We start from the raw sequence: 17,951 nt of genomic DNA, 5'->3' as shown, positions 1-17,951 counted from the left end.
AAAGTATGCATCCACACAAAAATTTGTACACAAATGATCATAGCAGCATTATTCATAATAGCTGAAAAGTAGAAATAACCCAAATATGCATCAACTGATAAACAGATAAACAAAACAAGGGTGTGTGTGTGTGTGTGTGTGTGTACGTGTGTGTATTATTCAGCCATAGAAAGGAATGAAGCACTGATACATGCTACAACATGGATATTGAAAACATTATGCTAAGTATAAGAAACCAGACACAAAGGTAACATATTATAGGATTCTATTTATATAAAACATCCAGGATAGGCAATCTATAGAGAGAGAAAGTAGCTTAATGGCTGCCAGGGGCTGGGGGCAGGGGGAGCAGGGAATGGGGGGGGTGACTGCTAATGAGGATGGGGTTTCTTTTTGGGGGTGATGAACTGTTTTAAAATTAGATAGTGGTGATGGTTAAATATTTCTAGAAAACACTGAATCGTACAATTTAAAAGAGTGAATTTTATGGCATGTGAATTATATCTCAATAATGCTGTTATTAAAAAAGAACACATGCAAGAAAGAGACAGCAGGGATGTGGAAAGATGGAAACAACTGACTTGCTAGAAGTGGGAAATTGGAAGGTAAGTTTATTTTTTTCCTGTTATTGTTGTTTTAATGTTGTTTGTACAATAAAATGTAGAAAGGAGAGAGAGAGAGAGAGAGAGAGAGCGCACCCAGTATAGGAGGTAAGAACTAGTTTGGAGTCCGGGGCTCTGAAGCTGGTGTCCCTTCTCTGCTAGTTACTGACTCTTGAGTAAGTGGCTTCACCTCTCTGGGCCTCAATTTCTCTTTGCTCGAGAGTGGAATAATATCAGCCTCCTAGGCCTGTAGGATTACATGAGACCTTACATCCCCAGAGCAGATATATAGCAGATACCCATAGTTTTCATTATCTTTCATCTTCATTTATTTCTTCAAACAATTACGACACCTCTGTTATATCCTGGAGATATAGATGAATTAAGATTGGACCTTGTTCTTAAATATCTTGGAGTTTAGAGAAGTAGACAGACATAAATAACTAAAACAAGTTCTTTGGGAAGGGTCATAGTACAGATTTCCACAAACAGCTGGTTGGACAGTTATCTGCATAGTCCCGATACATTTGGGAACTTCTGCTGAGAGCTATTGGTGAAGGGGCCAGACCAAGAGGTGGAAACACACAGAAGAAAGACAGCATCTGTAATCATAAATCACAGGTTTGTTCCAAAGCCTATTCTCACGTGTGTTATCACATGCAATCCTCAGACAATGCCCGCAAGGAAAGTATTATTACCCTATGTTATAAATGAGAAGACTAAGTCTTAGAGAGGGCAAAATAGTGTCTTGTTCTCACAATGTCAGCTCATGGTGCAGGACCCCTTTCCTTTGCCATAGCCACCTCTTCTTCTGAGCAATCTTGGTGACATCCCACTAGGAAGGAATATTGGGGTGGTGGTGAAGAATCAGAAAATGAAGAGGAGTCCTCTGAAAGTCAGGGCTGGTAGGAGGTATTGAGGATGTAACCTGCTCCCTTGGAGTCCAGTGAGAAAGCATACTGGATGGAGACCGGAGAACCCATTCAGCCCTGGATCACCCAGTGAAGACTGAAAGCACTCCTTGAGGAAATCCTCCTGCTCTATAGGTCATCAATGTCTAGTAAATTCTTCACTGATCTTGCTAAGAAAGGAAGTGGGGGTGGGGAAGGAAAACATGGTATCATTTAAAGAGTGCCTACTGTGTACAAGGCATTATACAAGGTGCTTTCCCAACAGCAGGCACTTGAGGCATTACAGTGGCCACTTTCTATATTGACTCTGAGGTAACATTGAGGACCAGAGAGGTCAAGTGCCCTGTCCAAGGTCACACAGAAAATCTGTTATCAGAGAGAGGAGTGAGGACTCAAATCAGACTCTCTTTCCACTCACCCCGAGGATTCTAAAGTCCTCCCTGTGCAAAGAAGTCATGGTCTGAAGGGCAGAGGGCTGTAAGAGTTCAGAAGCCTCACAGCATCAGGAGGTGGTCGGGCCCTTGTCTTCCATCTACACAACAGTAAAAAACACCAGCCCACATTTTAAGCGTGAGGGGTGGGACACTGGTTTTATTTTTGTATCTCCAAGTGCTTAGCTTCAGAATAAAGTATCTGGCACAGAATAGGAGCCTCTATAAGTGTTCTTTAACAACAACCTAATTTACCTTTGGTTTTGATGGAATCAGCCCTCAGCTAAAAGCAAAAGACCTTCCTTTACCAAATGCATCTTCCTTAAACGAGGGTTACAGATCACAGCATAGGCACTCGGCTCAGAGACCCAGGTGGGTCCCTCAGTGATGCTGCCAGGCTTTCGGCAGCTGGCCAGCTGGACCAACTGAAGTCTCATTTATCAAGAGTTATAACAAGTCGCTTGTTGGCTTCAAAGTCAGCCCCATCCCATCAATCATGACAGTGAGTCTGATCCCAAAGGCTCCCCACCACTGGAGCATCTCCGGAATTCACAAAAAACTAAATACCCCCAGCTGATGGGCCCAGGGGCCAGGCTGTGCCCAGCACTCTATAATTAGCTATACCCTGTTCAGGGAAAGCAGAAGGGTCTCCAACCCACCTGGCGGTGTGGGGTGGCCCCGACACCCTGCAGTGGTTCATAATCACCAGTGGGATTAGCAACTGAAGTTTGTAGAGTTCTCAGCCAGGCAAGACTCAAAAAGGAGAACCTGGAGTCATCACCTCAACAAATATCTCAAAGGTAGAGAAAAAAGGACACAGACTTTGGGAGCTAACAGACTAAGATAAAGCCCACCCCAGTCATTTGCAAGATGTCTCATCTTCAAAAAGCATCTTAACCTCTCTAAGCATCTGTTTCCTCATGGGCTAACCACGGATGCCGTTTATTGCTATTTTGAAGGCTAGAGAAGCGAGTCATATGGACAGATTTAGCAGGTGACCAGTATGTGAACTGGGTGAAGAAGGGACATCTGAAGTGGCCGATGGTTGAAATAAGAATGGGTGATATGACAAGAGAATATGTAGTAAAAAGTAAATTCATTTTTTAAAAAAATTTAAAAAGAGAGGGAGAGGGCTTCCGTGGTGGCGCAGTGGTTGAGAATCTGCCTGCTAATGCAGGGGACACGGGTTCGAGCCCTGGTCTGGGAAGATCCCACATGCCACGGAGCAGCTGGGCCCGTGAGCCACAACTACTGAGCCTGCGCGTCTGGAGCCTGTGCCCCGCGACGGGAGGGGCCGCGATAGTGAAAGGCCCGCGCACCGCGATGAAGAGCGGTCCCCGCACCGCGATGAAGAGTGGCCCCCACTTGCCGCAACTAGAGAAAGCCCTCGCACGAACCGAAGACCCAACACAGCCAAAAATAAAATAAAATAAATAAATAAAGTAGCTATAAAAAAATTTTTAAATAAATAAATAAATAAATAAATAAATAAAAAATAAAAAGAGAGGGAGAAGGAAAGGAAATGAATCATGGGGAAAACTGCATTTAGTAAGGGAAAAGAAAAACAAGCCACAACTCAAATAAATGGAATGTGGTCAAAGGGAATAATGAAATATATTTTAAATATCACATTTTCCACTAGTCATGTCAGGGAACTTGTCTAAGGTTTTCCAACTGTCCAATGTTGAAACATCAATCATAACACTGAAGGCCTATTGTTACACCATCAATGAACGTCTCCTACAGATGGAGAGGCCAAAGGGAGCCAATGGGTTCCTTCTCACGAGCCAATTCCAGCTGGTTGGTAACGTTTATCTGGAGCACTGTTTTTGAAAAAATTCTGAGACCGCATCTGAACACAGTGGTAAAGAGAGCTGTTTCAATGAGTGATGTGTGCGGTAGGACGTAAGGAAAGAAGGGCAGTCTGCATGCCCTGTGTAGTGGGTGCTGTGATGTGCTGCCCAGAGGAGCCCTTTGGGACTGAGGCACTCAGTGCCCCAGCTGTGCGGACTGTTGCTGCTGGCTGCGGACAGCTCTCAGTCGAGTCCCTCTCCAGGAATGGTCCTCAGCCCAAGGCAGCTGCCTTACGCAGGGGCAGTACCCAGCTGTTGCTGCCGAGGGCGGTAAGGTCAACTCCCCTTGACTCAATGCAGGGAACTGAAGGACCATCCCAGCTCCAGAGCTCCCTGTGGGATCGGTTGATGCCTCTGTTGTGACCGTATTGCCGCTCAACTCCTCCCTCGATCTAATCTTACTTCCCTTACTCCCGGACAGGTGTTGATCCTGAGGGCAAGCCCCGTAAACTTTCAGCACACAAATCTCTGTCCCAGAGTCTGGTCCCAGGAACCCAACCTAATACATCATGTATCTGCCATTCCTGCACAAGCTATACCTCTCTATGTCTAGCTAATAGCTTGTCATCTGTGTTTACTTACCCCTCAACAAAGACTCAGCGTTAGCCAATGAGAACATGTAATCTATCAGCTTTCCCTTTTCCCCTTGTTTGCAAGGAAACTCAAAGATAAGTTCTCCATTCTTTCCTCTCTTGCCTGGGCTAGAGGTTCTGCTTTAGGCTTGGAGGTTCTCTAAACTAAAAATGATGGGTTGGCTCTTTTCCTCTCATTTTTCAGTCTCTCCTCCCAGGCTCTAGCCCTGGAAGAGATAGCATTTGCCACTGACTCACTTTTTGGAATCGTTATAGATTGAAAATGTCACCAGAAAGAGGGACAATATATGTTAATGACTCTCACTGGCATGGCACTTTCAACTTATATGTACGTATTATTTTATTGACACAGCAGCTCTTTAGAGTTATTATTATTTCTTTTGAACAAAAGATACAGAGAGGTTAAATGCTTTCCCTAAGGTCAAACAGCTAATGAGGAGCAGAGCCTGGATATGAATCCTGATCTGCCTGAATCTCAAATGCATGCACTTTTATCTAACATTTCTTCTGCTATTCCTTTTGCCTTTCTTTTTTTTTTTTTTTTTGAAGAAAAGGGGGAAGGAGAGAACAAATGCTCATAAGGAATTCTGCCAGAAAAGCTGGCACATCCTGCTTATTTGAGAAAGCAGCTTGTTCGTAAAGGCACAGCTGAGTTAATCTGGGAATCATGTCCACAGGTAGGCAGGAAAGCCTGCTACCTGTCTGCTAAAGAGCCATGCCAGGGGCTGGGACAGAAAAGACCAACGACCAACTCCTGCTCCCAGGTCTGCCACGGCAACATAACCAGGGCTTCTGTTTTGGTGGCGGTGGGCATGGTAGACAAATCGCTGAGCCCCACATGGCCATATGGGCTGGTGACATTCGGGTGACTCTGTGGCCCTAGGATGGATGAGGAAGCACGGCAGGAACTTCTCAAAGACAGCCAAACTGTTTTGGTTCTGTGCAGCCTGTGGTTCACAGGCTTGTCGCTGGCACAACGTGCCTGCATTGGGATGCAGCTGGCTCTGCACAAAAGGGAGACTTGCAACCAGGAGTGAAATTCAAAATATTTAACAACGGATATGGCACAGACAGCAACCAATCAAAACAGACACAATAGCCAATGAGAGCAAATGTTGGCTGTCAACAAACAGCGCGGCCATGGAGTACATCCCAGCCGAACACCAGTCTTGGCAACAAGGAAGGCCAGTGAGCAAACAAGGAGAAGAGGATGAGCAAGGCCGGTGTCCAGGAGCCAATAGGGAACTGTCTGCCTATCTCCAGGGGAAGTCTCAGAGAGGATTTCACTAAACCCCCAGGCTTCTGCAGTGCACGGTTTAAAAATCATTGCTATGAGGGAAAAAGGAAATACCCTGGAGGCCCAGCTTCAAGAACCAGTATCACCACTGCTTTTGGGGTGCACAGGGCCAGCCCCCAGAGGAGTGAAGCCCTGAGCCACCCAAAGACACGTCCATGAAGGCTTTAACTGATGTGTCATCAAGTTGTCATCCTGCTTGCTTTTCTCCTGGCCAAGGAGTATTCATGTGTGGTCTCCCAAAGCAGTTGTTCTGTTGTAGCATTTAGATGAGGGCACCAGCATACCTCACTAGAGTCCCCGGGACACAGAACAAACCTGGATTCATGCAAAGTGGGCCCTGGCCCCGTCGGGAGTCAATACTCAGAATCCTAGTCGCATCCGGGCAGCCTCCAGAGTAATTCCAAGTCCCTCTCTTTCCCAGCTCACATCCTCCTCCCTGCTCCTTAACTTTCACTAAAAGCACACACGCTCCCGGCTCCCCTTTAGACAAAGTCACAAGGGGTCAATTATCTTGTGGCAACGTAGGTGGAGTACCATTTCTTCAGCTTGCGTAAGATGAAGCTCCCCATGATGAAATAAGTCATCGGTCCATGAGGTCTTGTGGGAAGTTACCAGAAGGGAAGGCCCTCCCTGGAGAGCAAGGCACCAAGGCCTCTTCCCTCGCCCAACCTTACCCACCAACAAGTCCGCGGCAGCCTAGTTGCCAAGCCTAAGAAATGCCCCCAGAAAACGTCACTGAAACGCTTCACCACTGTTCTCAAAAGGTTGTGCCTCTTGATGTTGACTTCACCCCCACTTGTGTCCTATAAATCAGGTCTACTCTCCAGAAAGGAAACCCTTGTCTCGTCCATCTTATTAGTGGTTCTTCATACGGTCTTTCATATGTGACTGTGGTCCCCCAGCCTTCACCAGCTTTCTCCCTTCTGGATGGAAACTTCACACAGCTCCAGATAGGCAGGCACTAGATTTGAGTGACAGCTTCACAGGAAGTCACTGGAGGAGCCCTGGGCATCTGCTGTGGTGTGAGGGATGCTGGGACATCTGGGGGAGGCCAGAGCACAGGGGCAAGGCAAGACACCACAGGTAAGCAGTCAGCCGGGGTCCTATTTCCAACTTTGCCGCTTAGCAGCTGTGTAACCTGGGAACGTTCCTCAAAACTCTTCAAGCCTCTATTTTCTTTGTTATAAATATTATAGTAATAATAGTACCTATCTTACAGGGTAGTTTCAAGAATTAAACAAAATAATATACATATAAAGCACTTAGCACTTTGCCTAGCATATAGTCAGCAATCAGTACAGGGAGGCATTATGAATATTGTTAATCATTCAAACATTCATTGATCAGTCGCTCTAAACCCTGTACCTTGCTAGGGGCTGGGGCTTCCAGTTTCTGCCCTCAAGAACCTCACAGTCCGGTGAGAGAGGACCACAGAAGAACCATCCATTAGGATGCCATGTGGTAAGTGCTTTATTAAATAATTACTTTTAAAAGAACTGTCACTAATAGGTGACAACCGTTTTCTGCTCACCATTGGGTGCTACGTGCTGTACAGAACCGAGAGTATATGCTTTCTAATCCAAACACCTGGTTTCAAATCCTAGCATTATCACTGAATACTTAGGTACTCTTGGGTATGTTAACTTCTTTGAAACTTAGTTGTCTCATTTGGAAAATGGGTATAAAGTTAGAAAAAAATATACCTAATATCACAGTGCCTTGCACACAGTAGGTGCTTAACAAAATAGATGTCCCTTAAAGCAACGACTAAGGGTGTTTGGAGAACTGACAGTGGATGGCTGTTGCCCCAGCCCTGGAGCACCGCCTGGGTAAGCCTCAAGGTCAAGGCAGCACATCCACCTAGGATGCGTAGCAGGACTTTAATGTTCAGTGGCTTGGCTGGTTTGGAGCCAGTTCTGAGCCAACCAACAACTGGAGCCATAGGGACCGGAGGCGGGTCCCTGCAAAGGAGCTGCTGGCAAGAACTAGATAGAATGTTCCAGATAGGGCAGACCCTCCAGGACCAACCAAGGCACGGAGAAATTGAGTAGTTGGTGCAGTAAGAGGCCAAGCTAGGACTCTAATGAGCGCCTGGTATATTAATCAAGGCGGGAATACCCCCACTCAGGACCACTCTGCAGCCTGGAGCTATAGCGGCTTCTACGTAGACCACAGACACTGCACACTCAGCCCTGTGCCCGGTACCCCCGGGCTGGGTCCTGTGGGGTGAACAAGGATGATCCAGGCAGAGCTCCACACCCTAACGGAGTGCTTCACCGCTGAGAAGGAGCCGTGCAAATCAGAACACACCAGCCCCAGAACTGATCCCGTGCACAGAGAAGAACAAAATTACACAAACCCAGACCTGTTGACACAAATGAACGTTCCTGCAGTGCGGCTTGATAAGCCTGTTGCTAAGCCTACCTGGTTTCCTGTCACGGAGCACCTCGTTCTCAGCTCAGGAAAGATAATAACTCTGGGAACCAGCTTCCTTAGGAAACCTGGCAGAATGCTTTCAGTCCAGAGCAAAACCTGTCTTTCAACACAAGCTTCTCATCCTCCCGTGTCAGACAAGGGGAAACCCAATCCATGCAGGAAAGGGTTTGCACACACGCACACACAGCCCTGCTGGGTGTCAGTGGCTGTAAGTGACCCTCAGGGAAAGGAAGGAGCCCCGGATCTCTGGGCTCAGAGTAACTCCTAAACAAAGACTCTAAAGTTTCCTGCTGGGACAGGGCGAGACACAGGACGCTCAGATTCCAGGCGTACCCGCAGCTATCATCTGTCAGTCCTGACACCAGCCCTGTCTGTGTCGAGGTCCAAGCAGAGAGATCAGAAAGCGCGGGGTAAGGGCAGGGGCTGGGGAGGGCAAGAAAGGGGAGAAAGGGCTTTGGAGAGACCAATATGAATAGTAGGAGTTTTTATCTGACCCCAAAGAACAGGGCAAGGGAGAGCTGTGTGATCTAAGCCAGGATGAAAGAATGGCTGGCCTCCCCTTGTAATCAAAGAGCTTAATGATGCTTATTAAAAGCCCATTTCTGGGTCCTGTTGAAAAATTATATCCGTTAAGTGTTTTCTTTTTTTCATGAGAATTGCTTCCTAGAGATTAAACACACACACACACACACACACACACATTCCTTACAAATCCCACTCCCCACCCAGGCACACACATTCTCCACAAATCCTGCACATCCCAGATATCACACATATGCTAGTCATCTTCATTAAAGATGGCCACAATTCACAACGTACACACGCACAGTAAAACAGAGAAACCAGGCCCGGTCCCTGCGGTGATTCATGCACCCTTTGAAAATTCCAGACTTGGAGGGAGCCCAAGAGCTTCCTGCTCAAGAAGTTGTCATCCCACAAACAAACAGCACGGCCTCTAATCCAGGCCTCTAATCCACATCGTTCTCCATGTCTTGCCTGAGGCCAGGCAACTCTGCAAAAGCAGAAGCTCCCAGGATCATTAAGCTTTGGTGGAAAGCGACAGTGTTCAGTAGGGTCACTGCAGAAGAGGGGGGGCTGTGCCCCTCTGGCCCGTGGCGGGCTTTCTCTGATACGCTGAATCGCAGCCACCTGAAGGAGGTGGCCCTGGGCCTGCGGCATGTCTTCCTCTGGTTATCGGCTTACCCAGAGCCCAAGGCTGCCTTCACTCTCAGGCACAGAAGACATTGCTTTCTGCAATAATCAGTCAGACACAGGAAAGTACTCCTTGCAGAAAAGTATCTCTGCACCAGCGTGGGTTTCCTCTGGGTGCTGATGTGCCCAACATTTTACTCACTGCTAAAGGGCAGGGTACAAAAACGCCCGTTCAAATGCCAAAACCATCGGTGGGACAGTGTGCTGTTATCAAAAACAAATGCTTAGGAGCTAGTAAATCTGGTTTCAAGGGCAGCTCTAACCCTTACTCACTCAATGGCCTCAGCCAACTCTCTAAGCCATAGTTTTCTCCTCTGCAAAATGGTAATAACAACTTCTTTCCATCTTATGGAGTTTCGGGGAAGATCACAAAATGCCCTAGAGATTGTAAACTCCAAAACAGATGTTAGAAATTCTCATGATGAGACAGTAATGAGGAAATGGAGGAGCTCATAAATTGGGCTGTGAGTGCCTCCCGGGCAAAGCTTATGTTGTGTTTATCTTGTCATCCTCAGGGCCTGGCACAGAGGGCAGCACCACATATTCTGGGGAAAAACAGTTTGAAAGAAAAAATGAAAAGTGAGTGAATCCCTGAGTTAAGTGGTTTGTTCAAGGCCACAGAGCAGCTCACTGTGGGACAGGAACCCAGATCTTCTAACACCCGTAGTCCAGGACTCTGTTCTAGATGAACCAAACTCTTGGGTCTGTTGAAGACAGGGCAGTGATATCCCACTAGCCACAGCACGGGTCCGGTTTGCTTAAGGGGCCTTCACAAACCCACCTGTTAAACATTCCAACTCAACAGTGGGAACAAACAGAAACCACAAGTACAAATAATACCCAAACGCCTCTGACCAACTCATCCTATTTCCTGACTTCAATTGCGCAAAGCAGAAAAATCGCAAGATTGGGGAGATGGGGCTTCAGAGACTGAATCACAGAGACTAGACATAGATCTTATTTCAGGCTCACTTTCAGCATTATCACTTACCTACTGACCAAGAGTCCGAGAGATCACTAGCCCTCTCTGGTTCTCAGTTTTTCCATCTGCAAAACAAGAAGACGATCACAATTAATCCCTTGAGAACACCGGACTAAAAGGCGTCATAAGTTTTATACCCAATATTGGCTACCAACCGCTTATGATCCCATGTAACTGGGGAAGTTGCTAATGATTAGGGGCTGGAAGAGAATTACTTCAAAAATGAAGTGTGATAGTCAAAAATGAAGCATGACAATTAAAATAGTTACATGCCAAGAAGGGCACCAACCGCACCCATCTCTCAGTACAGAAAATTCAGCTTTCCAATCATTTTGGCAACTTATTTTTATTTTTCATAGATGTCAACATGCAAGCGATCATTAATTACCAGGAGACACAGAGCAAAGAAATATGCTACGACATCAACATACTCACTTCTGACATTTGGGGGTATTTTTCCAATTTCTTTCCTTCTCTACATAGAGTTTACCGTTTTGCAGAGTAGGGGCTATGAAGATGTACTACACTGGAAAGTACCCCTCAGATCACGACTACCCCCTCCACACCCCCATGACTGTTGCCTGTGTAATTAACTCATTTTCATTCCCATGCGTTTTGTCAGTTTCCCCAAGACCTTTCAGGCCTGTGGTCAAGTCTCTGCCGGGCACTGCGCACACCTGAGCCCAGTGGAGTGAGGAGAACGTGACTTTAGGAGCCCTCCACTGGTCTTTCCCCAATCAGGGTTCCGTTACCTCATCTGGAAAGTGAGGAAACTGGCCTGGCCAATCTCAGAGATCACTTTCAACTTCGAAAGGTGAGGCCAAGGAAAAAGGAAGGAAACATAGATTCGAGTCCCTACTATGTGACAGCTACTGAGCCGACAATACCTATGGATATTATCTCATGATCCTCATAACCACCTTGGGAGATGTTACAGGCGAGAGAATGGTAACTCAGTGAGGTTTGGCCATCTAGCCAATGTCCACTGCAGTCATGTCGGTACCACTTTCACGATTTTCGCCGTATCAATGTCTCACTGCTATTACCATTTACTAATTTTTCCAAATCAATTCACATATTTTACTTAACTCTAATTTTAATGGATTTTAAAAAAACGTTTCTCACACTACTATATATAAAATAGATAACTAATAAGGACCTACTGTATAGCACAGGGGAACTCTACTCAATACTCTGTAATGACCTATATGGGAAAAGGTCATCTGCATATGTATAACTGATTCACTTTGCTGTACAGCAGAAACTAACACAACATGGTAAATCAACTATACTCCAATAGAAGTTTTTTAAAAGTTTCTGCAGTTCGTTATTTCTTCCTCCTTTCTCTGTATCCCAATGAAAGACCGCCTTTCAATTAACATGGATTCTATAATTGCAAAATGGTTGCTATTTAAAGGAATTTTTAATCACAATCATTTTTTGTAAAAATATCTATGAAGTCATAGGTCTGATGTGCTATTCATATACTTTTTCCAATACTCATTAAAATAAATGACGTTTGAAATTTAAAATGCTCATCCATTTCTACCCTCCTCTCAGCAGTGCCCCTGCTTTACCTTGGGAAAGCTGGTTTAAGTTCCCTCACTTTGCTGCAGCCAGACCTTGGAATCTAAGTCTGTCCTGTTTCAAAGCTGAAACTGCAAGAACACCTGATGCTTATTATGTGTCAGGAAAGTTGCCAGAGGTCACACAGCTGGTAACTGAAGGACCTGGGACTGGGGTCCCCACTGGCCTACTTCTGACCCTGTGCTCTGTGAGTGTATTAGGTTTCGCTTCTGGCCTTCCTCAGACCCCAAATTTTCAATTCCATGTCATAAGGCCACCAATTAAGTTCTGTTTGCAAATCAAGGCAGAGTCACGCCATTCTGTTAGGTCACCAGTTTTTCCACAAAGTCACTATATCTAACAATGCATATTTAAATTCCCCAAAGGGCACTTTGGTAGGCAGCTGCATAATTTCTAAAAACAAGTTTAGGAAATGTGAAGTGAAAGCGACTCCTTATTCAAAGATCCAAGATAGTAACCAAGGAAATAGAGCTGATAACATAATATCTAGGAATGCCATTGCTACTGCCAATGAGTATAAGATCCAACCGAGTCAGGGGAGGGGGGAGACAGTGGCACAATGACTGTATTGGACACTCTTCAGAGCTGTTGTTGAGTCCTTCTAGAGCTTTAAGCTTCCATTTCCTGTCATCTGGTTTAAAATTAATTGCCATGAATGTTTTATGACCAGGGAGCAAACAGACTGAGAGGTCTGCAGAACCGGATCAGTCTTTCTATCTGTGGAGTTCCCTATTTCTCTTGAATAGGAGCTACAAAGCTGTGCAGAAACAGGAAAACAAACCTATCCCTGATTATTCATTCTCGGTCCAATGACACCTCTTTTGAGAAGCCTGCTCCCGCCAGCCGAGTGGGAATTAGTCACTCCCTTCCTTGGGTTTCACTTGCAGTAACACTTCAATTACAATCTCTGTTACGCTGCAGTTATTCTCTTCTCATCTTTTAAAGTATCATTTTTTCGAACTATTTACCCAAATACAATAAAAAGTCACCTACCGCTAGCAATGTGATTTTAGAGAGATTTCCTTCTAAACCCCTTTGTATACATACCCACATATACAGACATTCACATACATACACATCCAGATACTTTACAAAATGGGACCATACTGTACACACTAATATTAATCTACTTTTTAAACGGTTACATAGATGTATAATATATATTAATCTACTTTTTAAACGGTTACACAGATGTGTAATTAATTCCCTACAGATGGACATTTGGGTTGTTTGCCATTTTTCACTGGTGTAAATACTCTAATATCTTTGCACGTACATCTTTGTGTGGCTGTTGGTTAAGTACTTAGAATATATTTTTTTAACATTTAAAAAAAATTATAATTGCCACTACCCCCCCCCCCAACACACACAAGACCATATCACTTTCAATTTCTACCAGCAGTATAGGGGGATGCCAATTCTTTGTGCTCTCAACAGTATTAGCCATTAGCCATTAGGTGAAGGGAGTCTAGTTATTTTAATCTGCAACTGTTGAACATCTTTTTCTCTTTCTTGGCCATTTGCACTTCTGCTTTTGGGAAGTGCAAGTTTGCTGTCCTTTCCCCATTTCTTGGTTGGTGGTAGTCTCTTTCTGGTTTGTTACATAAGAGTTTCCTAGTGTTTTGCCTTGAATGTTATGATCATTTTCTTTTAGCTTTCTTTTAGCACGTTCAATCACAGTTAATGGCAGCACCACCTACTAGTTGCCCCACCAGAAGCCTAGAGGGCGGCCTTGACACCACCCTGCGCCTCACTAACCACAGCCAACCAGTCACCAGGTCCTCTCTGTCCTACTTCCTAGACAGACCTTAATCGGTTCATTTTTCTTCCTCTCCAGTGCCTCCACTCTCACCAGGCCACCACCATCTCTCATCTGGACTCCTAACTGGTCTCCCCACATCCTCTACTCTACTTCTCTCCACCCAGAAGCTAGAGGGATTTAAAAAAAAAAATACAAATGGAATCATCCCCCCTGCCTAAAACCCTTTGACAGCTTTCTATTCCTTTGAAGATCAAATCCAAAGTCTATAATGTGCCCTTGTGCCTTGAGAGGCTGCTTCTAGGACCCAGTTTCTGCACTGCTTGGTTTGTCAATGCATCCGTCTGCCTCCAGTCTCTGCTCTCAGCAGGCTGGCTTCCTTTTAGGTCCTCTTCTTCCCAACTCAAGGCCCTGGACATGCTGTTCCTCTGCCTGGAGAGTTGTTTGCTCTCCCCTTTGCTGCTGAATCCAAACTCATCCTGCCTCTCTCTGGGCTTAAACACCATCTCCTCAGAGAAGCCCTGAACCCGCAGACTAAGTGAGCTCCTCTGGCTATTTACTGGAGATTTCCTTTGTGGCACATCTCACAACTGTAATTAAGTACCGTCCGGCACGGTTTGTTCAGTGAGTACCACACTGCAGGCTCCGTGAGGACAGGAACGTGGACTCTTCCCAGCACCACCCACTCAGAACTCAGCACGGTACCTAGCACAGAGTAGGCACTCCACAAACACTTACTGGATTAATTTCTTTCTTAAGTTAAAATAAAATCAAATAACCTGTCTACTCCAAGGGCCAAGCAATCAACTCTAGGTTTTATGAATAAAGTAATGTAGGTTTTCATACAGAAAGCAGACGATGTGAAAAACCAGGCCTGTTTTTAAAGGCACAGTCTCCGGTTGAATTAAGCCCAATCATGAAGGACTGTCTCATCTCTCTCCATGTAAACAATCTGAAGCCTTGGCTTTGGCAACCACAAGATCGCTGGGGTGGAAGGATGTGAAAGTAAGGTCCACATCTTGGGCCTTTCTGTAGCTCCCTTTTTTTCTTCTCTACCTTGTGTTTTGCCCACATTCAATGCATGTCTCTTAAATGGATTTCATTTCAAGTCAAATTACATAGTAATTATGTCTAATTCACTGCCTTTTCTACTGTCTAACATTTAAAAATAAATTTGCATGATCTAGCACAATTGACTTGATGGTTTTTCCCTCTATACATCAATACCTACGAGTACCTCCTCTTAGGTTACTTTCTGAATTAAAAACCAAAAAAAGTGTATTACAGGTCAGAGAGCCTTGGCTCTCCTGTAGCTACATCTCTGCCCTGCTCCCTAAATCTACCTTGTCCTCAGCTCAGCATTCCGTGCACTGAGTTTGGTGAAACTGTACCCCCTCTCCCCTTTCCTATAGGATCTCTGCGATGGAAGTCTGAGATCAGGCCAGGGTGTGGAGGCACCGTTTCCTTGGCTTAGTTTTGACTCTTCTCAAGTTAATTATAGAGCACAACATTGGGCATAATGATCAGTTGCATGTAAGGTGTGGATGGTCTCACTTTGGTCAACTCTAGCCACTGATTTCCTGGGTGGGGTAGCTGTAGATCAAGGATTTGCTGGGGTCTATTGTGGAGGGCTCAGATGTCCATCCATTCTAAGGGAGGTACAGGAGAAGACGAAAAGCTTGTCTCCTGCCCTGGGGGAGACTGTGTTTCAGTTGGGAAGACGAGACCAAGATGCCACAGTCTCTCAGTCCTGCCAATGTCTGAAGTCCCATCCGGCCACTCCTCTAGTTGCTGCTCTAAGACTCCTTTCCTATGAACATCGCTCTATCTGAAGTGTCCTTCTCCATCTAAAGATCCAAAGAAGAGTGACTGGGACACCTACTGGGGCTCAGTAAGTCTTTGTTAAATGTTGTTCAGAAGCATTGGCTCTGGAATCAGAGTCTGGCTTTGACCTCTGGCTCTATTCCCTTCCAGCTGAGTAAAGCTGTATCCTTAACCTTCCCAAGCCTCTGTGTTTTTATCTGAAATGCAGGGATAGTAAAAGGACCCACATTTTGGGTTGTTGCAATGCTCATGTGCCTATCACCTAGCAAAGGCTCAACAAATTTTTGGTGAATATTATTATTACTGCTACTATTGTAATTTTGGTTAACAGTGTAGTACTTATCATGTGCTAGGCATTTTCCTAAACACTTTACAATATTAACTCATTTAATCCTCATAAACAATGCTGTGAAGTAGGAACTATTATTTTTCTCGTTCAATAGACAGAAGCTTCAGTATTAAGAGGCTAATAAAATTGCCCAAAGTCATACAATGAATAGTGGAGCCAGGATTTTGAACCCAAGCAGTTCGGCCTGGAAGTCATGCTCTAAACCACTAGATTAACCATAACAACTGTTATTTAATGAATTACCATAATTCTTAATTGTTACTAACTATTCATTTTTATTAACGACGGGTGCCTGCCCACTCATATAGGTCCCCAGACACCTGGGGTGACGAAGATGGGGTTTAGGTCTGGCAGCCAAGCTCACTGAGCTTCAGAAGCGTCATCCAGTCCCAGGCTGGAACCACGGACAAGAAGAGGAAACCGGGGCAGAAGCCCGGTGCTGTGTGCTGGGCCATTATAGTGGGAATGGCAGAGGACCATGGGTGCCCACAGTTAGCCCTAGGAGCTCTGGCTGCAAAAAAAGTGCACTGAACTTCCAGGCCCTACCGACGAGGAGGGCTGGGGTTGTCCCCTGAGTTTCCTACTACATCCAGATGGACTCTAGGCCCGAGTGGGTCAGGACCTGCAAGGGAAAGGACGTCAGTGACTCAGCCAAGCAGGGCTGGAGAAGGTCAGGGTCACACCACCTTTCTGGGAGTCCCTGTTGCTCCCTGCTCACGAGGTCCCATTGGCCCTCGGCTCAGAGATGCTTCTTGAGCTTTAAGTATCTCCTCTTCAGATGTGGAGGCTGTTGATCTAAGCTAAGCTGGTCGTGTTGCTGCCAGATGTCTGAGCGAGGAGGAGCTCTCCCCCGAGGACCGTGGTCTGTCATTTTCAACCTCATCATTGCTGTGCGTGGATTTTTTTTTTTTTTAATTTTGCCTGTGTTGGGTCTTCGCTGCTGCACGCACGGTTTCTCCAGTTGCGGTGAACGGGGGGCTACTCTTCGCTGCAGTGCGCGGGCTTCTCATGGTGGTGGCTTCTCTTGTTGCGGAGCACGGGCTCTAGGCACGCGGGCTTCTGTAGCTGCGGCACGTGGGCTTCAGTAGCTGCGGCACGCAGGCTCAGTAGTTGTGGCACGCAGGCTCAGTAGTTGCGGCACACAGGCTCAGTAGTTGTGGCGCATGGGACTTAGTTGCTCCGCGGCATGTGGGATCTTCCCAGACCAGGGATCGAACCCGTGTCCCCTGCATTGGCAGGCGGATTCTCAACCACTGCACCACCAGGGAAGCCCTGTGCATTGATATTTTTTCCTGGACTTCTGCTGCTTATTAGAGCCTCAAAACATGCTCACTTTAGCTTTCTTCTGGGTATTTCAAAGTTTCTGTCCTTCCTCACTCCCTCTTGGTTAGATTTCATTTTTTGGTGGGAAATCACAAAAGGGAGGCATTTTAGGCATGAAGCAATTCGGGAGAGAAAATTGGACTCTCGCCACAGGGCCTTGGCCTACACAACCTAACAACCCACCATGGCTTGGCAGGGTCAAGAATAAAACCCTTAACTGGCCTTCCAAAGACCAGCTGTGTCCTCCTCTGGGCACCCTCACCTCAGCTGCTCCCAGCTGGGGACATGACATGAAGTTGCTTCCAGAGTGATGTGGTTTTCCATGTTGTAGAGCAGAGATAATGATGCTTTTATTATTTGCCTAAAAATGTGGATAGTCCAATAACAATCTAAAATGTTGCATGACACCATCACTTCTTTTCAACCACGCCCACAGAACCATGGGAGAGAGCCTTTCTAATTTTTAAAAACCAAGGAAGTCAGCTCTCCTTGACACATCAACTTTTCCACCCAGCAACCTCATGCTCACCCTTTCATCAGCAAGCAACTGCTGGTTGCTTCTTCTGTATGTCAGAGCCAGACTGGAATTCGTGGCTAGGAAAACGGAGAAAGCAGGGACCTGACCCATGTTCAAATCCCAGCTCTGACTCAGATGAGCTGTGTGACACAGAGAAAGTTAATTAACCTCTCTGAGCCTCACCTTCCTCATCTGCAAGGGGAGATCCTTATCCCAACCTTCCAAGGCTGCTGTAAGAATTCTAAGGAATGGCATTTCTCAAACACTTAGCTGGG

General features: G+C 45.8%; 1 protein-coding gene across 4 annotated transcripts in view; it reads right to left on the bottom strand.

Moving 5' to 3' along the window:
• Positions 1-17,951, bottom strand: part of TENM4 (teneurin transmembrane protein 4) — a 749,934-nt gene that overhangs the window by 586,359 nt on the left and 145,624 nt on the right. For all 4 annotated transcript variants that reach the window (XR_005020977.1, XM_036861484.1, XM_036861485.1 and 1 more), the window contains exon 2: positions 10,327-10,382. The gene's annotated coding sequence lies outside the window, so the exon portion shown is untranslated. The remainder of the gene's footprint in view (positions 1-10,326; positions 10,383-17,951) is intronic.

This window comes from Balaenoptera musculus, chromosome 8, assembly GCF_009873245.2.
Source record: "Balaenoptera musculus isolate JJ_BM4_2016_0621 chromosome 8, mBalMus1.pri.v3, whole genome shotgun sequence".
Classification (NCBI taxonomy): domain Eukaryota; kingdom Metazoa; phylum Chordata; class Mammalia; order Artiodactyla; family Balaenopteridae; genus Balaenoptera; species Balaenoptera musculus.
This window is presented reverse-complemented; position numbering and strand designations above follow the sequence as displayed.